This window comes from Eptatretus burgeri, chromosome 18 (genome assembly GCF_056783735.1).
Source record: "Eptatretus burgeri isolate ZD-2024b chromosome 18, Ebu_testis_v1, whole genome shotgun sequence".
Lineage (NCBI taxonomy): Eukaryota > Metazoa > Chordata > Myxini > Myxiniformes > Myxinidae > Eptatretus > Eptatretus burgeri.
This window is the reverse complement of record NC_140978.1, coordinates 1,080,930-1,103,301: the sequence shown is the minus strand read 5'-3', so window position 1 is coordinate 1,103,301 and position 22,372 is coordinate 1,080,930. Positions and strand designations below refer to the sequence as shown.

The 22,372-nt window shown below is 52.0% G+C and overlaps 1 protein-coding gene across 4 annotated transcripts in view; it reads left to right on the top strand.

The window, feature by feature from the left end:
• The window catches only part of LOC147008455 (phosphoinositide 3-kinase adapter protein 1-like), a 128,160-nt gene that overhangs the window by 5,704 nt on the left and 100,084 nt on the right, over positions 1-22,372 (top strand). The window lies entirely within an intron of this gene.

The following is a 22,372-nucleotide window of genomic DNA, read 5'->3' as shown; positions in this document are numbered from 1 at the left end:
TAACAACTGGAAATAAGTCAGAGGTGGTAACACCACACTTCACAGCACTCTCAGTACCAGAGTAGAGTTCAGACATCAGATCGATCAGTTTTGGTGGCACCCCACGAAGACCAAGAATCCTCCAGAGGACCTCCCGATTCACTGAATCGAACGCTTTACAGAGATCAACATAGGCTGCAAGCAGCCCCTGCCGAAACTCTCGTCTGCATTCGGTGAGGACACGAAGAGCAAGGATACGGTCAATCGTTGACCTCTTTGGTGTAAAGCCTGACTGCTCTGGACGCTGGTGCTCAAGCAGATGGTGGCGAACCCTATCGAGAATTATCCGAGCAAAGACCTTGCCTGGCACTGAGAGCAGCGTCAACCCTCAGTAGTTGTTGCAGTCTTGGCGATCACCCTTCCCTTTCGAGAGAGGGACAACAATGCCCCTCTTCCAGTCAGTTGGGATGATGCCTGTGTTCCAGGCAGAGCACAAAACTGCATGCAACGACACGAGTGCAGCATTTCCACCAGCCTTGAGAAGTTCGGCATGGATGCCACAAATCTCTGGAGCTTTGCCCCGTTTCAACTGGTTCACCGCAGCCCGTGTTTCCACAAGCGATGGTGGACCACAGTTGATTCGAGGGTCAGCAACAGGGATTGTAACACCCTTGACGTCCAACTCGACAGCTGGGGGATCAGCCTGGTACAACCGCTCAAAGTAACCGGCCCAGCGGGCCTTCACTTCAGACTCCTCTGTCAAGAGCCTACCACTCTCTGCTCGAACTGCAGTGCTCCGAGGGATGGGCTTGGATGAACGTAATGCGCGAATTCCCCTGTAAGCGGGACGAGAATCACCTGTCCACAGGTGATGCTCTACCCCCTCACAGATTCCTCGCACATAGGCCTCCTTGTCCACCCTCAGTGCACGTACAGTTTTACGCCTCAGCTCCCTGAACAGCTCAGCTCTGCCATTCAGCCTGGCCCTGCGACTCTGGTCAATGGTATCCAGTGTCCCTTGAAAGACAAAATTCTTCTTTGCCCTGCGGTGAGTTCCAAGACATCCACCGGCAACATCAAGGACGGTGGTCTTAAAGGCGCTCCACAACTCTTCAGGACCCCCCAAAGCACCCAGACCCCCCAAGTGTCCACTCAGCCTGTTCGCAAACTCCTCAGCTACTCTCTCATCCCTGAGCTTGGCAACATCCAGCCTAGGCTGGGATGGTACCATTCTCCAGGATTTAAGGTGCAGCTTTGGAGTTGCTACAACAAGCCTGTGGTCAGTATTGAGGAACTGAGCAATCCGGTAGACCCTGCAGTTCTGGATCATCCTCCAACGACCGTCAATGAGGACATGGTCAATCTCCTTTGCCACACCGCCAGCGTTGGAATACCAAGTCCAGCGATGAGCTTGTGGGTGCTGAAACCATGAACCAGCCACCCTCAGTCCATGACTTCTTGCAAAGTCAAGGAACTTAGTGCTATTCTGGTTCATAGTTCCTGACCAATGGGGACCAACACACACCTCATAACCATCCCTATCAGTTCCAGTCGATGCATTGAAATCCCCCAAGACTAGAAGTGTATCTCGTCTGGGGCACTGATCAACCAAGCTGTTAACCAAGCTGATCAACCACTGATCAACCAAGCAACCACAGACTCGAGCGTGGCGTAGAATGCATCCTTCACGGTGAGATCACTCGCCTCAGTCGGAGCATAAACAGAGACCAGGGAAATGACACCTAAGGAGTGACGAATCCTTAATCTCATCATACGCCCCTTTGACCGGTGTTACCTCAATTATCATTGGGGTCAGCTTATTGGACACAGCTACAGCAACTCCTTGGGTATGGTAACCATCAGAGCGACCAGACCAATAGTAGGTGTAACCACCCACCATTATCTCGCCGCAATCCGGTCTCCGAACCTCAGAGAGAGCTCCAATCCCGATGTCCAAACGCTTGAGCTCAGATGATAACAGAGACAGGTGATCATCCTCTCTTAGGGATAAGACATTCCAGGCACCCACCCGAAGGGACCGCCTCAGGTTAACCCGAGGAGACCGCCGTCTGGTGGACGACACCTCAGCACCACTCCGACACACTCTCCTGCAATCTGACCCAGGGATGTTACCCCGTGGTTTCCCTCCTATCAAAGATTGGGGGTCCCGAAGGCTTTGCCCCAATCCCATCATCCGGTGAGCTGCCCTGCGAAGGGAAGCTGCACAGGAGGTACTCCCACGGAGTGGGTTTTCAGATTTTTTTTGCGTTTTGCGGAATGAAGGGTTTTACGGTGGCTGGAGTGCAAATCCTGCCACCAACCTCCTAATAAGAAGTAACCCAACTGCAGGAGGACGTCTGCAGACACAGTTGGGCACTAGATATGGATGGCCGTTGGCTCACAAGGAGCTCCTCCGCCCTTTGACAGGTTTTGTTTTTAATCCTGCTGGGTGTCCATATCCAAACACCCCCCTCACCAGAAAACCTGGTGGGGGAGACGGTTTAGTCGCCGACAACCCGACCATGGAACAGGTTAGTACAGGTTTACATGGTACCTGTAGCAGGTCACAGATCGAACCTGACCTGACATGGAATCGTGATTTACATTATTTGATCGCTAATCGTGATTTACATTATTTGATCGCTGATCCCGAATCCAGGCTGAAGTAACCGGAAATTGCGTCAAAATCATCAGCTGTGCGGCGCTTGCATGTACCACGGTAAAGTTGGCAAGTATACAGTTGTGAACACGTTATAGGTAGTCAGAAGCGAATGTAAGAAGAATTCTACATTCGCTTCTCGGCTTTGCCTATTCCATATTACACACATACATAATGTGATGATGACCCTCACCAATCCTGGCCAAGAATTGAGGGGAGTCAACTGAGGACTCTCGAACATACGGTTTATTGAAGTTGTACAGCACACTTGCAAGCGGAGGTGGCACAGGGACCAACCACAGCAGTCAGAACCTGTACCACGCTAAAGGTTACACTCCAAAGGTTTCAGATATAAAACCTATTCCTAGGCGGAGAAAAGCAAGGAAAGAAAGAAACAAAGATGCAAGTGGGCTTTTCCCCCTCCCTGCGGCCCTCGGGGAGAATTAGCAGTAAACAGCTCCTTTCTCACGCTTCAGACAGCGAGAAAGCACCGGCACATATTCATAAACAGGAGCAAATCCTTTGTAGTTCTCCAAGACTTGTTGACACTCCACTGGAATTCATAACAGCCTGCAGATGCTGTTCTGTGGCAAGGCCATGGCTGGCTTGTTGATATTACAATTTAACTGTGTACTAGGTGTGTACTAGGTGCGGTGGGACGCAAGAAGCACGCGGGCCACCATCTACTCCGCTTTATTGTGCGACCAGAAGCACAGTCCTGCCACCCCTAGCGGGCGAGGCATGATATACGAAAACCCAATCACGTGACACAGTATACTCCTCCCCCCGTAAAATGACCCGTCACATAACGAACGGATAATCACAACATGACCATCAGAAACCCATCAACACTCATAATCCTCCAAGTACCGCGGCCGCACCCTGACCCGCCTCGGACGGGCAGCGCACCAGACAGTCCAGGCTCATACGCCTCCCGGCTCGGTCGAGGTGACACCCTAGCCGGACTCGCACTTTCCGCAACACCAGCTACCCCCGACTGCCCAGCCCGCTCGACGTCCCCGGGTAGGACGGCATCAGGCGAAGACCCCCTCGACGCCGGCCCAGCCAGTCCCGGCCATACAACGTCAGGTGCCGGCGAGACTACCGGTGGGGGCCCCGCAACGTTCGGCTCGGGGAGGTGTGGGGGGGGGGGTGACGCTGAACAGCGATCATGCATCTGGTCCACGTGCCGCTTCCACACATCCCCACCATCAGTCCGCACCATGCAATTCGCCGGCCCCAGCACCCCAGAGACCACCGCCGGCACCCACTTGGAACTGTGGAAATAATCGCGCACCATCACCCGCTGCCCCACCTCGAAGCTGCGCAGCCGCGTCGGACGCGACATTGCCCCACTCCCCGACCCTCCAGGTCGCAGCAAATCTAGCCTGGACCGCAAAGCCCGTCCATAGAGATGAATGGCAGGCGAGTCACCCGTGACAGGATGAACTGCGTTCCTGTAATGGCGCAAAAAAACATCGACCACCGTCTGCACAGGTGCAACACCCCACCTGCGCAAAGCCCGCTTCAACATCTTGACAAACGACTCAGCTTGGCCATTCGTCTCAGGATGATACGGTGCGGACCTTAGATGTCGAATACCATTCTGGCGCATAAACTCATCAAATACACCCGCGATGAACTGCGGACCATTATCAGAGACCAGGATCTCCGGCAACCCTTTATTAGCAAAGATCGTCCGCAGCTTCTCTACCGTAATGCTTGCTGAAGTATCCTGCATTACTACCACCTCCGGCCATTTCGAGAATGCATCAATCACAATCAAAAACATCCTGCCATTAACCGGTCCCGCAAAATCTACATGGACCCTCTGCCAAGCTCGGTCTGGCACAGGCCAGAGACTCGAAGCTCGACGCGGGTTATCAGCATCTGTCTGGCACGTGGTGCAACGCGTAACCAATTGCTCAATGTCTTTGTCCAACCGCGGCCACCACAACAGGCTACGAGCAAGACTCTTGGTCTTCACGATGCCCAGGTGACTGACATGCAGTTCTTCCAAACACCGCTGCCTGAACCTCGGTGGAATCACATGTCCTCATTCCCCACATTATGCACCGTTGGACCAACGACAGCTCCGCTGCGCGTGACGTGAAAGGTCGAAATGCTGGTGTCGAAGGCAGATCGCTCCAATTCCCCGTAGAAATCGCCTGGACGACACGGGCAAGCACCGGATCACGAGCCGACTCCACCGCGACCTGCCTGGCCGTGACCGGCCCGCTTTGGACCTGGTCCAGCGCAAACACATCGACCCGGTCGCCCAGCTCAGACGCAGCTGGACGCTCCGCACACGGCAAGCGTGAGAGCCCGTCGCAGTTAGCATGCTTCTCGGTGCTTCGGAACTGAATATCATAATCGTAAGCACCCAGAAACAGACACCACCGCTGTATTCGCGCGGCTGCTACCACCGGCACCCCGCGTTCAGGTCTCAGGATGAATTGAAGCGGTTTGTGATCCGTCTGTAAAATGAAATGCCATCCCAGCAGATATTGATGAAACCTCCACACACCCCAGACGATGCTGAGAGCCTCCCGCATATCGATCTGGGCATATCCGCGCTCTGCTGTGGACAGGGTCCGGGATGCAAAACAAACAGGCCGCTCGGAACCATCGTCCATCCTGTGGGAGAGCACTGCCCCGATGCCATATGCAGAGCTGTCGCATGCCAATAGGAGCGGACGCGCAGGCTCGTAGTGCACGAGGACCGTATCCTCTGTGAGCAGCCACTTGACGCGGTCGAACGACGCCTGGTGTGCAGGCCCCCAAACCCAGCGCTCGTCCTTCTTGAGCAACCGCGTTAACGGCGCAAGTTGTGAGCTGAGCCCGCGCACGAACCTTTGGTAATACTGGGCCATACCAATGAACGAGCGCAGCTGCGTCTTGTCGCGAGGCGGTGGCATGCACTGAATCGCCTCCACCTTCCGAGGACCTTTCAACAGCCCCTCCGGCGTGATGATGTGCCCGAGGTATTCCAAGCGCTGCTTGAAGAACGTGCACTTGTCCCTGTTTAAGCGCAGGCCACACGCTTCTAGCTTCGTCAGCACTCGGGCAATGTTCGCCAGATGCTCGTCCGCCGTTTTCCCCGCAATGAGTACATCGTCCAGGTAGGTCTGAGCGGGCAGGCCAATGCAAACCTGATCCATAGCTTTCTGCCACAAAGCTGGGGCCGAAGCAATCCCAAAACAGAGCCGGGTATATCGATAGAGTCCTTGACACGTGTTGATTGTTAAAAGCTCGATACTCCCGGGATCCATCGGCAGGTGAAAATATGCATCACGCAGGTCTAGCTTCGTGAAGTATCGACTCCCCGCCTATCGCGCATATATTTCATCGATTGACGGCAATGGATATTGCTCCACGCTGAGCCCCGGGTTAACCGTGGATTTGAAGTCCCCGCACAATCGGACGTCCCCATTCCGTTTCAGCACCGTGACAACCGGGGTGGCCCAATCCGAGCACGACACCCGTTCGATCACTCCACAGGCATCCAGCCTATCCAGTTCACCCTTGACCTTGTCCCGCAGGGCATACGGCACCGGACGCGGTTTACAAAACCGAGGAACCACCCCCTCCTTCAAGAAGAGTTTCGCCTCCATGCCCTTGAGTTTTCCAAGGTCGTCTCTAAACAACCCTTGATGTCTTTGAAGAATCTCCTCCAACTGATCTTCCCACTGGCCCGGCACGGGTTGCACAAGGTGAACTGCGGCCCAGTCTAGCCTGATGCGGGTCATCCAATCTCGGCTGAGGAGAGACGGCCCCTCCCCCGTACGACATATACCCGAAGCGTGGCGACCTGGCCTTGGTACCGCACAGACACGTCTGCCATCCCGACTGGTGTTATCTTCTCGCGGGTGTACGTGAACAGCGCGAGGTTTGACTTGATAAGCTTCAAGCCGTTGAGTCTACGCGCGGTCTATTCGCCGATGAGCGACACCGCTGCTCCTGTATCGACCTGGAACGTGATCGGCGTTTCGTTCACTTCGACCTCCACCGTCATCGGGCGCGCCGTCGTCGGGCCAACTGAACCCAGGCTCAACAACGGCTGCTGGTTCCGCCCCAAGTCGCGTCGCACATCGCCGTCCACGACTTTAACGGTGGCCGACGCCCCACGGCACACACGCGCCAAATGACCCACCTTGTGACAATTCAAACACACGTTGCTTTTATACGGGCATGCACGGCGCAGGTGTCGACCTCCACATCCCAAGCATGTCCGCGGTGTCACCCCGCCGCACGCGTGGCCGCGCGGCGACGTCCGACCCGCATCAAAGGTCGTGCGCGCGTCCCGGGGCGCTCGCGACCCCGCGTGGCCGGTGATGGCTCGAACATCCCCGCGAGTCTGCTCAACCGCCATGTGTGCTTTCATTTTCTCCACAATGTCCCGAAACGCCAGCCCGTCATCCCGGGGCCTGTTCGGTGCCACTAAATCACCCAGCAGCCGATAATGCTCCGGCGAAAGCGAAGCGAGCAAGATTGACTTCTGCTTGCTCTCGTCAACCACATCGTTCGTGTGGAAATAGCATTCCAATTGCTCTGAAAACGATTCGAAGTCGTCCCCGTCGAAAACGGGCATAAGTCCGTATGCACCCATCCTCGTCAGCCAACTAGTGTGTACTAGGTGCGGTGGGACGCAAGAATCACGCGGGCCGCCATCTACTCCGCTTTATTGCGCGACCAGAAGCACAGTCTTACCACCCCTAGCGGGCGAGGCATGATATACGAAAACCCAATCACGTGACACAGCACATCTCACGCTTCAGACAGCGAGAAAGCGCCGGCACATATTCATAAACAGGAGCAAATCCTTTGTAGATCTCCAAGACTTGTTGACACTCCACTGGAATTCATAACAGCCTGCAGACGCTGCTCTCTGGCAAGGCCATGGCTGGCTTGTTGATATTACATTTTAACACATCCTACAGCAAATTGTAAAACGAGGGCAAAAGCTTGGAAACACAATTTGAAGCAACCAGGCCAATGGTTTGAATCCTGACACCTGGTTAATGCAATTGATGAATGTTTAAATAAGTCAAATGTACAAATATGGGCCAATGGGGCCATCACCTAATATGTCATAACACATAATACACACATACTACACACGTACATACATCAAACATACAAAATACATACTGTTACGAATTTGGAAGCTTTGTACACACAGACAGTCAGCAGCCCCCGCAGTTCAGTTATTTCGATAAGTATGTGTTTATAGTTAGAATCCATCCCCTGTGTCCAAAGGGAATTTCATGTGTGCGCTGCGGGTTAATTTTTTTAGTTAGGTTTTTTTATAAACTACAACAACAACAACAGCGGACCGTCGCCTCGCTCCACCGTCGCCATTACGCACGTGGCCTGAGGTGAAGAGGTAGGCGGAGCTACAATCGCCTCAGCTCCGACTCCGCCCCAGAAAGGTGGGAATTGCCCCGCCTACCGTGGGCCTGTCCAATGCGGGATGGCCAGTGAATCGCGCGATGCAACCGTCCAATCAGGAGGCGAGTGGTGACAAACGAAATCCCTCTGACCTAAAGGGAGGCGGAGTCATCGGCACGTTCGGTCTGGCGGTCTGGATCTGCCTCGCCTGGTGTCGACGGATCAGGGGAAGCTTTTTCAGGCTTGATCGACAGTCGCCTCATCATCTCTCGCCTCGTCCGCTTCGTGCTGGCTGGCGTCCGTCGCTCCTTCCCTCGTCCCTGGTGCTTGGTGCTGCGTTGTGGCGGTGGGTTCGAGTTCCACCACCGGACAAGCTCGATCAGACCGCACGAGGCAGTCAGGTGCAAGTGTAGGCTCTTGCCCTCAGCTCGCCTTCCCTCCGAGCTGAAAGGCCAAAATAAAGATCCGACGGGGTCCATTTCGTGTGTGCGTGTGCGTGTGCGTGCGTGCGTGCGTGTCCGTGTCCGTGTCCGTGTCCGTCGTCCTGTAAGTAGAAACTGTTTAAGTGCCTTGTACATTGTAAATTGCATTTCTTATAGTCATGATTGATAACTCTGCTCTCTGTGCTCCCCTGCCCCATTATAAATAAACCCCCCTAGTTGTTCAATGTACGAGCTCGTTGTCTGTCACTTTCTTTTATTGGTTTAGCACTTTGCGTATTGAGAATTAGGGAGGCCGTGTGCCGTAAGTTGTTGTTTGGACCGACGGACTCTGGTAATTCCACTTGGTTACACCGGACCGAGGTCGCCAGAGCGACCCGGTTCGACAGAGTCCGTCGAGGGTGTGACTTCCCCGTAATTTGACGACGTGAGTACTTTGGTATATTGAAATTAGGCAATTAACCCTACCCCACGCCATCAATATATTGGTGGCCACAGTCCGCGAAGGGACCCATGACCTTTCGGACTTGTACAAGAGTCACGACCTAAATTCTGGGGTGTTCGGTGGAGACGACCCTACTGCTCCCCTGGTGGTCGTTTATCGCTGCCGAACCCTGGCCCACAACAATACTACATATGTAATACACACATACATACATACAGACAAAATACACATGTACATACATATATAATACACATGTACATACATATATAATACACACATACATACACATAGCCTGGTGTTGGCGCAGTGGTTAGGCCAGCGGCTTGGGATCCAAAAGGTCCTGAGTTCAAGCCCCGTTGGGCCACTGAATTAATACACCAGGGGGTTGACTCAGCCTGTCATCCTTCCGAGGTCGGCGAAATGAGTACCAGTGTACTGGGCTGGTGTATACCACGGTTAAAATAGGTGTACCAGATCCCTGTGTCGTAAGAGGCGACCAGGGTTGCGTCAGGAAGGGCATCCGGCGTAAAACGTGTGCCAAATCACTGTGGATCATACGGATGATCCGCTGTGGCGACCTCTAACGGGAGCAGCCGAGAGAAGAAGAAGACACACACACATACATACATACATATGTAATGCACACATATGTACATACATATATAATACATACATATGCAATACATATATAATACACATGCACATCTGTAATATAATACCAAGCTTGCACACTAAAAACTCGGCTCTCCGTCACACTTTCCCTATGAAATTGCTGTGGCACTTAGCGGACATGCCGACAATGTTTGGGAAGTCTTGGCGTTCCATAGTACCACTTGCATTTTGCACAATGTGTATTTTTGTCATTCCCCGTGTACGGTCTGTCGTTTGCTACCAGCTATGTTGTACTGCTATCCTGTGCATGCGCACGGGTATCTCTACTACATACATAATACACACATACATAATACACATGTACATACATACATACAGGCATAATACACACGTACATCTATATATATATATATATATATATATATATATATATATATATATATATATATATATATATATATATATATATATATATATATATATATATATTTATATATATATATATATATATATATATATATATATATATATATATTTGAAAGTGTGTCTGTGTGTGTGTTTCTCTGTGACCTATGCACGTGAAAAGAACTGGACTGATCCTCACCAAACTTGACATGCTGACAGAACATGTACCCGGGAGTGTCCCGATGTTAAAGAATTGTACTTCCGACTTCCGGTTTCCGAATTATGACGTCATCACCTGATTTCATAACGTTAATTTTTCAAGTTCAGCCGATTGACATGGGACCAATGGAATTTGCTTGAGAATGAGAAATTAATACTACAGTCAATTGAAGACAATGACTTCCGACTTCCCGGTTTCCGAATTATGAGTTAGGCATTCGACACACTTGCAAAAATGACCCTATGTATATTATACCGTATAATGATATAATAATCATCTGTAAGTCATATTTTATTAACATTTTCTTTGTTCATTATTGTTATAACCATGGTTATAAAAAAAACATTTTTATTGTTACTGTATAACGTTTTTACGTCACTTCGGCCTGGATTCGGGATCAGCGATCAAATAATGTAAATCACGATAAAAAATTATTTTTTGATGATGCGGGAGTTATCTTAATTAAAATCAGTAGAGGAAATATACACCATGTCTGATATTTGGGTCTTTCATGTCTCCAACGATGCCTTTATCTCCAGGGACGCATCATTACCCATGACAAAAACCGGAAGCAAAAGGGTCATAGCCGACGACACGGATTCCAAATTGCCAGGGTATTATGTTGTTGTTATTGTTGTTTACTATTCTCTCATGTGCACGCGTTGAGTATGAAGCTCACTACGTTCGCTATTAAATGCTGTGCGGTGTATAAACACGATCGGGTTTGATTTCTATGTTGCGAATATTAAACGCTGTGCGGTGTATAAACACGATCGGGTTTGATTTCTATGTTGTGAATATTAAACGCTGTGCGGTGTATAAACACGATCGGGTTTGATTTCTATGTTGTGAATATTGTATCCACACCATGAAAAGTGTGTGTGTGTGCGTGTGTGTGCGTGTGCGCTTCAGTGTATGTGTGGCAGCCTCTACAATTTTACAATCAACTGTGACATATACTCCTTCAGACCCGCCGTCATCCACGGGATTCCTGTGGGAACACGGGTATCCCTGCTAGTACATATATAATACACACGTACATACATGTGTAATACACATGTACATACATACATAATACATACATACATATATAATATACATATGCAAAACACACATACATACATATGTTCATACATACATATATAATACACACGTACATACATGTGTAATACACATGTACATACATACATAATACATACATACATATATAATATACATATGCAAAACACACATACATACATATGTTCATACATACATATATAATACACACGTACATACATGTGTAATACACATGTACATACATACATAATACATACATACATATATAATATACATATGCAAAACACACATACATACATATGTTCATACATACATATATAATACACACGTACATACATGTGTAATACACATGTACATACATACATAATACATACATACATATATAATATACATATGCAAAACACACATACATACATATGTTCATACATATATAATACACACGTACATGCATGTATAATACACATGCACATACATACATATATAATACACATGTACATATTGTTACGAATTTGGAATTCAATCGCACACAACATACAGGTTCCCTTAGTCAGCTATGTCGATAAGTGCATGTTCCCTAGATAGCTCACCTTCCATTGTTTAAATGTTCAGAGATCGATTAGATGCGCTGCGGATCGATTTAATAGTGAGGGAACGAAACAATGGAGACGTCCCTCCCCCTCTTCTGCAAAGAGGAAGAAGAACCCTGCCATCCCGTGACGTCAACAACTCCCTCCCACCCGTGGTTGAGCGGGGGGGGGGGTGGATCACGAGGGCATGAGTCACGCCGGGTGCGGGGGAGGGGGTGCAAAGGAAAAAGAGGACATTTGTCTTTGTTCAAAAGAGAGTCCCAAAAGAGTTTGTGGGAGTCCCGTGTAAAAAGAGTCCCGTGGCAGAGTTCGTGTGCTGAGTCCCGTGGGAGGAGTAAGCTTTTTCCTTCGGCAGTTGGGGGAGTCGGGAGGAAGCCAGAAGCCAAGGAGCTGCGTGGAAGTCCGGGCGTCGCGAAGGAGACGCGAGCTGGAGGCGCAGCCTTGCCTGCTGTGTCGCGCAAACTGTGCGTTCGTGTGGAGAGAGCCGGAGAGAGCTCGCCTGCCACATGGAAGGCCCGAGCTCGACCGCGGCTACGCTAGCTGCTGTGGGGACGGGACGTCGCGGGTCGCCCAAGCCAGACACCACGAGGGTGCAGGTAACCTGCAACGGTCTCGTGGGACTCGTTCGGTCTGCCAAGTCCCATGCCATAAAGACCCAAGAGGTCCAGTCTGACCCCATTGCCTTTGATGGGGTCTTTTTCCTGCTTTTCTTTTGAATGAATGTTGTTGCGCCGAGTCCCGTAAGTGACTGTACATTAATAATTGCTTATAGACGGTTGTGGTTCTTTTGTCGTGCTTTTGTTGTTTGTATAATTGCATACGTGTTTCATTATAATAAATGTCCTTGTGTAAATGTAAACCTGCTCGTTGCGTCCATTCCCTCATTGACTGAACATTTCGTGTGTCGGCAGTTAGAAAGCCGTTGGTTTGCCGTAATAGGGGGACATTTGGACCGACGGTTCTCGGCGATTACGCCGCTCCGAATCGCACACGGACAAGCTCGCCTCGGCGGTTTGTTCGGTACGAGATCCATCGAGGGTGGAATACCCCGGTAGTTGGATCACGTGGGTATTTAGGTACATTGAAGATTGGCAATCGACCCTACCCCACGTGATCTGCCGATTGGCGTATTTCGGTTCTTGTACAAGGACCCGTCGCTCGGAGTTATCCGGGCGGCGATCTATATTCCGGGCGATCGGTCGGGCCGACTCGACTTGCGGCTCCGTTCAGAGCGTTCGGCTGGTGGCTGATCCCCCGGCCTAGAACAATTGGTTGTCAGGAGTGTGATTCGGCCCCCTCTGCCTCCGTCGCAAAATTCACGGAGTTGGATCAGGGGTATACGGAGCAAACCCCCCCCCCCCCCGTGTCCCCAAATTACGAGCGTTATAAATTTTATTCCCAGCACGTAAAATGTTCAGCCAAGGCGAGCAGGGGCAGGAGGGATTAGGATTAGGAATGGATGTAGAAATAGTAGAATCCATGGTCCAGGATGAGATCCCCGAGCAGGAAATGCTCATTGTGCAGGAGCAATTCCCCCCACAATCGAACCCAGAACCCGAAATTGGCGCAGCGGCAGAGGCCGCGGTGGATGACACCCCCCTCCCCCCCTCCGTCAGGATCCCTCCCCGGTCCCCGGCGGATCCGCGACCGACCGAGGCGATTCGGCTTCGTCGGGGTTGGCTGAGATCAGCCAAGTGGGGGAATGTTTGCGCGGGTGATGCAGGCAATAAACAACATAAATGAAAATGCGCAACAAATGAAAAACAACATAAATGAAAATGCGTGCAGGATGGAAAACGAGATGAAGGGTATGAATAAAAAAAATGGATGAGAATGTACAAACACTGCGGGGTGAGATGCAGAGCATGGGGCGAGGCCTGCAGGCGGGCATGAAGGCAATTGCGTGCAGTGAAACGTGGACAACGGTGTGCAAAATGGCGGCACCACGTGGCAGCTCGACCGAACCGACAAGGGGGAGTGTGGACTGTGTCGGCCCCACGGTGGAGGACAAAATAATTTTGGAGACGTGTTGGGTGAGGGTCGTGACAGAGAAAGCAACAGTGACGGTGACACAGTGGGAAAAATTAAATGGGATGACGGAGACGTGCATGAGACACGTAGAGGCGAGGGAGATAACGAACGCGTTGACGGAAATAAAATGTACAGACGGGAGATAGAGGGTGAATTGGACGGGGTTAAAGACGGACACACACACACACACGCACACACACACACACACGTAGCGAGGCTTAATGGGGGCGAGCTGGCGGACTGTCTCGTGACCCGGTGCGAGCAGCTGGATAGCCTCCTTCGGGAACGGAGGGAGACGCTATTCTCCCTTGAAGCGAATCACGACCAGGTGAGTTCGGTCGTGCCGAACGAGTTAGAGGGGGCGAGTGCTGTTGATGGGTGCACGAGGAGCTTGGGGGGTATGGAGGCCCCGGAAACCCTTGTGGTGGCACGATTCCCCAGTGTGATCAGCCCGGTGTGTGTGGTGAAAGGTGTGAGTGCAGCGGGCGTGTTGAAACGCACACCGTGTGTGGAAGAGACCCCGTGTGTGAGTGGTGTGGTCACGAGTGTGCCGGGGTGCGTGCTTCCCAGCACTCCATGTGTGGAAGAAGCACCACGTGTGGAAGGAATGACGTGTGTGCGTGAAATCCCCTCTGCGAGTGGAAGCCTGTGTATGAGTGAAGTACCGTGTGTGAGTGGAACCACGTGTGCGCTGGAAACGGCACGAGTGAGTGAAGCATGGTATGTGAGGGAGATGACAGTCGGTATGCGGGAGAACGCAACCGCATCCCCGTGTCCGAGTGCCATGGTGGAGTGTGTGAGCGTCGTGGCACGCAGGAGTGTGTGCGTTGAACGGCGACGACGACAGGATCAGATGAAGAACAAGGGCCGAGTAGCGGCCGCAGCTATTTTGAGCACCGTGCCATGTTTGCACAGCAGCCAACGCGGGGTCCGTGCTGTGGTACGCACACGACCGCCACGTGCGTGACTGCGCAGGTGAAACCCGGTCCGGAAACGCCAGCGGTGGATGTTAGCCGATCCCGCGGACGGACAGAAGCTAGGCTGGATTCGGAATTTGGACCGGATGGGTTCTCCACGCGAGCGTGTTTGTAAAGCTCCGACGGGCAGAGCACATGTGTTCGCGTGGGGAACCCCTCGAAACGCGGGGCTTGCTTTGAGATGCGCAGTGTGACGTCATGGCTGCACGTGTGTTTGGAATCCGGCAGAAGGGAATTCCTGCTGGACGGAACCGTCCAAGAAGGACGAGGTGCGCGGGGCGCAAGCAACTGCCATGACATCACGGATAAAGAGCGTGGCTGTGAACTGCCGCGCTGGTGGTGCGCATTATGAAAAAAAAAAAGAGTTGAGAAAAGCAAGCCTCGCTTCGGGTGAACAGGATTCCCAGGCAAGGGGTGGAAGACCCCCTTGTTTGGGGGCACAGGAAGTACTAGTTAGGGGAATGGGATAGCGATAGTTAGACCGGCTTCATGGGGACATGGGTTGTACCTCATGTCGCCTGTGGAATGGATTAGTCAGAGGGATTTCAGTTTAGATTTTGGAAATGGGATTGTTGGATTTTCAGAGACATGGACAGACGTTGAATGTGTAGTGAAGACTTAGCTACGTAGAGTAAATGGAACGTGCATGAGTTTTAAGGGATGACAAGGGAGCATGAGTTAGTCAGGGGATTTAATTGGGAAGGATGGCAGTATCGAGTGTTGGTGTGAGGAATGAGTGAGGGCCAACGGGCCCAAGTGTGTGAGTGGAGCGAATGTGGTATGCATGGTGCGAATGACTGGTTGGGGGGAGGAGTGATTCCCACCCAAGAGACTCTGGGGTCAGTTTAATGTTTAGTTCGTGGATAGTTAAATTTACTAAAAGGAGGTCGTTTTGTTGTTGGTGTCGAGAGAAGGCACGAAACCCACTTGGAGGGGTGCAAGAGTTCATGGACTGGCTGGGAGCGTGGCTGTGGAAAGGTGAGTTTTGTTTAATGGGCACCCCAGGCACCGGACTAGTCAGCCAGAGTAGGCGAAGGGCCCAAGAGGGGCCGGGATAGTGTAATGGGCACTGGCGACCCGTCGGAAATGGGACCCGTAGCATGAGAATGCCACGGGGGCAGTGTACTGGGCACGGGCGACCCTCGGAAAGGGACCCGGGGCATCAACACGCTACGTGGGCATCGTACGGGTCAATGCCAGAGAGTGCAACCCCCGCGTTGTAGGGAGCAGCTAGGCTCGGAGGCAGCCTGTGGGCCTGGGGGTGCCATGGTTAGAGTTCGGCAGAGGGGGAGTTCCTGCCAGTTGAGCCACGCTGCCCAGCCAGAAAATTGTGCGAGGGCACCTATGAAAATTTGAGGGCAAGGCCCAAATTTATAATGGACACCAACACAGGCGTCGGGAATCATGGTTTTTAGAACCGATAGTTTTAAAGTGTGAGGCGTTTTTGGAAAGCCCTGGGGTAGTTTCAGGTTAATGAATGTTAGGGTAGATAGGAGATGTACCCCTTCGCACCATCCATCCCTTCGCTCATTGTAGGGCGCTGGACTCACTTTGGTAGATCGCTGAACTCTGAAGAGGCCATTCTGAGGCTTCGTTGGGCCTCAAGACAGGATGCTAGTCTCTCCCTACTCCCCTCCAGAGAGGGAAAATAGGGGTTGGAAGTAGGCTAGGTGGACATGATAGGCTAGCCGGACAAAGACAATAAAGGGGGTTAGGGAGACAATTATAAAAGGGAAATAAAAATAAAGAGGGGCTAAATTTTGTTGTTTTTGTGGCAAATTAAGGGAGCGGGTATGGACAGAGACAGGCAAAGGCGATAGAGTGGGGGGGGGGGGGAGACAGTAGGCTAGATCTGAGCCCGCCTTCAAAGCGGCCGGCACCACTGCACTCCCTCCAAACCTGATGGAACCACACCAGAGGCCGGCCAGCTTCACCTGCCGGCCTGTTGTGCTGCAGCTGCCTGTTCTGCATGGGCTTACCTTGCCATGCCTAGTTGCCTGCCTCTGCCATGACCCCATGCCTGCAAGCCCTTGTTTGCGTTTGCCCCTGTGTCCATCCATCACCATGCGCGCCAGGACCATCCAGTTTTGTGAGGACTGCCCTGCAGGCAGCCTGTGCATCCAGTCCATTTTTTGTGTTTTGCGACCATCTCCATCCATTCCCTGCACCAAAGACTTTGCTATGACTTTTGCCTTTCCCCTTTCACAGATCACAAGTCCTGGGCCATGGTTAGTGTGATGTAATAGATAAGTTAAGATTGTAAATACGTGGAACCCCGCCTGCATGTTTGTTTTAGCGCCGGCAATTTTAGTTAAGTTGTCCGAATGAGTCTGTGAGAGTTTGTTTGGTTAGTTACGCAGCGCATTAGGTTATTTATTTTTGGGACACGTTTAAAGAAATGTCGCACTCAGGGATCCGAAGGTAGAACATACTAGGGGAAAACTTACACATGCTGGTCACCTGAAAATTTGACGACTCGGGACGAGTCTGTAAAAAGGGGAGGGGGTAGTGTAACGAATTTGGAATTCAATCGCACACAACATACAGGTTCCCTAAGACAGCTATGTCGATAAGTGCATGTTTCCTAGATAGCTCACCTTCCATTGTTTAAATGTTCAGAGATCGATTAGATGCGCTGCGGATCGATTTAATAGTTAGGGAACGAAACAATGGAGACGTCCCTCCCCCTCTTCTGCAAAGAGGAAGAAGAACCCTGCCATCCCGTGACGTCAACTCCCTCCCACCCGTGGTTGAGCGGGGGGGGGGTGGATCACGAGGGCATGAGTCACGCCGAGTGCGGGGGAGGGGGTGCAAAGGAAAAAGAGGACATTTGTCTTTGTTCAAAAGAGAGTCCCAAAAGAGTTTGTGGGAGTCCCGTGTAAAAAGAGTCCCGTGGCAGAGTTCGTGTGCTGAGTCCCGTGGGAGGAGTAAGCTTTTTCCTTCGGCAGTTGGGGGAGTCGGGAGGAAGCCAGAAGCCAAGGAGCTGCGTGGAAGTCCAGGCATCGCTAAGGAGACGCGAGCTGGAGGTGCAGCCTTGCCTGCTGTGTCGCGCAAACTGCGCGTTCGTGTGGAGAGAGCCGGAGAGAGCTCGCCTGCCACACGGAAGGTCCGAGCTCGACCGCGGCTACGCTAGCTGCCGTGGGGAAGGAGCATCGCGGGTCGCCCAAGCGCGTTCATGTGGAGAGAGCCGGAGAGAGCTCGCCTGCCACATGGAAGGCCCGAGCTCGACCGCGGCTACGCTAGCTGCCGTGGGGAAGGAGCATCGCGGGTCGCCCAAGCGCGTTCATGTGGAGAGAGCCGGAGAGAGCTCACCTGCCACATGGAAGGCCCGAGCTCGACCGCGGCTACGCTACCTGCTGTGGGGACGGGACGTCACGGGTCGCCCAAGCCAGACACCACGAGGGTGCAGGTAACCTGCAACGGTCTCGTGGGACTCGTTCGGTCTGCCAAGTCCCACGCCATAAAGACCCAAGAGGTCCAGTCTGACCCCATTGCCTTTGATGGGGTCTTTTTCCTGCTTTTCTTTCGAATGAATGTTGTGGCGCCGAGTCCCGTTAAGTAAAACTGTGTAAGTGACTGTACATTAATAATTGCTTATAGACGGTTGTAGTTCTTTTGTCGTGCTTTTGTTGCTTGTATAATTGCATACGTGTTTTGCCTTATTTAATTGCATACATGTTTCATTATAATTAATGTCCTTGTGTAAATGTAAGCCTGCTCGTTGCGTCCATTCCCTCATTGACTGAACATTTCGTGTGTTGGGAGTTAGAAAGCCGTTGGTTTGCCGTAATAGGGGGACATTTGGACCGACGGTTCTCGGCGATTACACCGCTCGGAATCGCGCACGGACAAGCTCGCCTCGGCGGTTTGTTCGGTACGAGATCCGTCGAGGGTGGAATACCCCAGTAGTTGGATCACGTGGGTATTTAGGTACATTGAAGATTGGCAATCGACCCTACCCCACGTGATCTGCCGATTGGCGTATTTCGGTTCTTGTACAAGGACCCGTCGCTCGGAGTTATCCGGGCGGCGATCTATATTCCGGGCGATCGGTCGGGCCGACTCGACTTGCGGCTCCGTTCAGAGCGGTCGGTTGGCGGCTGACCCCCCCGGCCTGTAACAATATATTACACACATACATATATAATACACACATACATACTGTTACGGCTGTTGGAATTCGCAATACACCATCAAGGGTCCTTAGATCAGTTATGACACTAAGTTTATGTGCAGATAGGTCCCCACCGTTGTTTAAAGGGATTTCTTCGCGTTCACCGGGCTGCGGCCCTTTGAGATAGCCGTTTTTCTTTATATATCGTTATTTGAGCCACCATTGCAACAAACCTCCACACAAACAACAACCGCCACCAACTACGCCACGACGGCCACCACGCTCACACCACCCCCACAACAATCACCACCATCTTCGCCACTATGCCCCCTCACGGACCAGGTTGGACGGTTTCCGCGTCAGAACCCGTCTGAGAAGGATTGGCAGAACAAAAGCACTTGTAAGGCCTGCGGGGTTTTTTCCCGCCATTTTTCCCTGCGCTTGGTGTGAAGGAAAGGGGGAGGGCAGCTCGCCGCCGATTGGTGAATGAACAGCGTGAGGCGGTCGGGGTGAGGGAACGCCCCTTTTCGGGAACCTTCTCGAAGGAAGGTGAAGCCGAAAACGGGGAGGAGCGAAGGGCAGAGCTCCGCGCTATATAAGGCGGACCGTGCGCGAGGCTCACTCTCTCTGTCGGGGTCATGTTGGATTCTACTCGCTCTCTTGGTAGACGTCATCCTCTCGCTTCATCTTCGAGCTCTCTCTTGGTGGTCGAGGTCGGGCTCTCTTGTCTTGGCGTTGGGCGACCTGTCGGTGAAGGCGCGGGCCGGTGGCGAGTCCGTGAGACGCAGACGGTCAGCGCAGCCCTGCCGGCTGTGTGGTGCGAATATGCGTGTCTGGCGAGGGATGCCGGAGAGAACTCACCGACCACATCATCACAAAGGTCCGAGAGCAGGCGCGGCTATGCTAGCTGCCGTGGGAACAAGGCGTCGCGACCTGCCCACCGTCACACCTCGAGGGGGCAGGTAACCAGCACGGTCTCGCGGGCCTTTTCAGTCATCCACGGCCCACGACCATAAAGGTTTATGAACCCCGTCTACCTCCCTGCCTATGGGGAGGGTTTTCCTGTTGTTTTTGTATGCATGCTGTGGCGCCGTGTCCTGTTAAATAACAACTGTTAAGTGGTATGTACATTCTCATTGTAGTCAGTTGCATTGCTTTTTATTTGCCTTGCTTGTAAATACGTGCATGATTCCTTGCTTGTGTTGTGTGTGCAATAGGTGCTTTATAATAAATGTCCTTGTGTGCAACGTATCCCGTTCGTCGCGTCCTCCTTTCACCACATTGAAAGTGCCATATTGAATCGTGGAATTATTGGTAGTGGGTTTTAAACACCTGATAAATAATCTGAACTGTCGAGGTCGGCGATAACACCGCTCCGTTATCCCTGTAGCACGGAACGAACCGCTTAAGCGGTTCGTGTCCTAAGCCGGCCTGTGGCGTTGTGCAACCCCTCGGTAGGTTATCCGCGCGGGTATTTAGGTACATCGACATTTGGCGATTCACCCTATTTCGCACGGGTAAAATGCGGACTGGGTTGTGGTGAGGTTAAACCCCCACCCGTGACTGGCTCCTGCCGGTAGTTCCAGGAGGGTCACGACTGAATTGTCCCTCCAGTGGGCGACGCGGCTGCCATTAGAGGTACGCGGCCGATCGCACACCGGCAGGCGCGAATTCGCAACAATACATATGTAATACACGCATGCTATCTTCTTCTTCTTCTTTCGGCTGGTCCCTTTCGGGGTCGCCACAGCGGATCATCCGTATGATCCGCATAGTGATTTGGCACATGTTTTACGCCGGCTGCCCTTCCTGATGCAACCCTGGTCGCATCTTACGACACAGGGATATGGTACACCTATTTTAACCGGGGTATACACCGGCCCAGTACACTGGTACTCATTTCGCCGACCTCGGAAGGATGACAGGCTGAGTCAACCCCCTGGTGTATTAATTCAGTGGCCAACGGGGATTGAACTCAGGACCTTTTGGATCCCAAGCCGCTGCCCAAACCACTGCGCCAACACCAGGCTATGTAATACACACATGCTATATACATACATATATAATACACATGTAGATACATATACAATACACACATACATATGCAAAACACACACACATACATACTGTACATAAATATATACAGACATAATACGTAATATGTAATACACACGTACGTACATACATACATATTGTTACGGGAATACTAAATATAGAATTAGCTTAGTTCCCCCATTAAACTCATGTATAGATAGGTTGTGTGGTATAAGGGACGATATGTGTGTGTCGGGGGGGGGGGGTGTAACAGACTGTTTTTGTGTTCGTGCTATGGTGGTGAAACGAGTGAAACAAGAGACCGCTATTATTCCTTCCTCATTCCGGAATAGGCCCCTCCCAGTCGGCTGGGAGGAGTGGCCGAGAGTGAGGGGTGTGGCCTGGACAGGAAGTGACGTGAAGTGGAGGAGATTTTGGTCAGGGAGTCGCCGAGACAGACCTGTGTCGAAGGAGCTCGTGTGTCGAGGCGAGAGAGAAAAGAAAAAGATAGTGGTGAATCGGCCGGCAGAGAAAGCGAAACCTGCACATCGATTCACCTCACGACTCGAAGGAGAAAAGAAAAGGGGACGAAAGGAGTGCTCTGTGTGAGGAACGGCCGGGTTCTCGAGGCGTGCTCGAGGCGAGCGAACGAAGGAGGCACCGTGCTGGGTCTGCCGGGAGAGACGCTGAACCGACCTGCACGTCGGTGATTCGACCGAGAGAGGAACTGAGGGGACGAAGCGGGAGTCAGGCTTCAAGGCGGGATGGCCGGAGAGGATACGCCGGAGCGTCTGACGGTCCTTGCTCACCTCACGCTCGACACGTTGTGATCCACCTGTGGAACTCGGACCTCGACTGGGACCTTGTATGGAAAACAGGCCAGGCCGTGATTCGTGTGCTGAACCCTGGAGAGAGATCGGTGATCTCGCATCGTCGACGTGGCGCGGAGCTGGAGCGCGCTGAGGAGAACCGCGCACGCGGTGACTTGGGCGTTAGCTGGAGTGCTGCGCCACCATTTCTTGCTGCGCGGCACGTTCGAGCGGGAGTTCGAACCCGTTGAAACCCGCTGGTTTTTACGAGCGGCCTTCGTGCTTTTGGGACATGGTCCTCTCGTCCATGAACCATCTCCAAGTACTCTGTCTTGTCCTGCATGCATGTTTGTTTGCACGTGTTGTATAAGGCATATTTCGTAGTAATCCCCTCGAAACCTTTTAGCCGTGGTTCCCTAGTTAAGAACGGGTTGATTGTTAATAAAACCACTGTCGTGTTATTGCTTGTGTTGTGATCCCTGATGTCCCCAATATATCTGGTTAATTCTGATGAAGTTGCCGCTATGGATTAATGCGTGTCGCGTCGAGGAACGATCCGTTCGATTGGCATACAAGACCAAAATGGTTACAGACTGGTAGACTCTGCTCG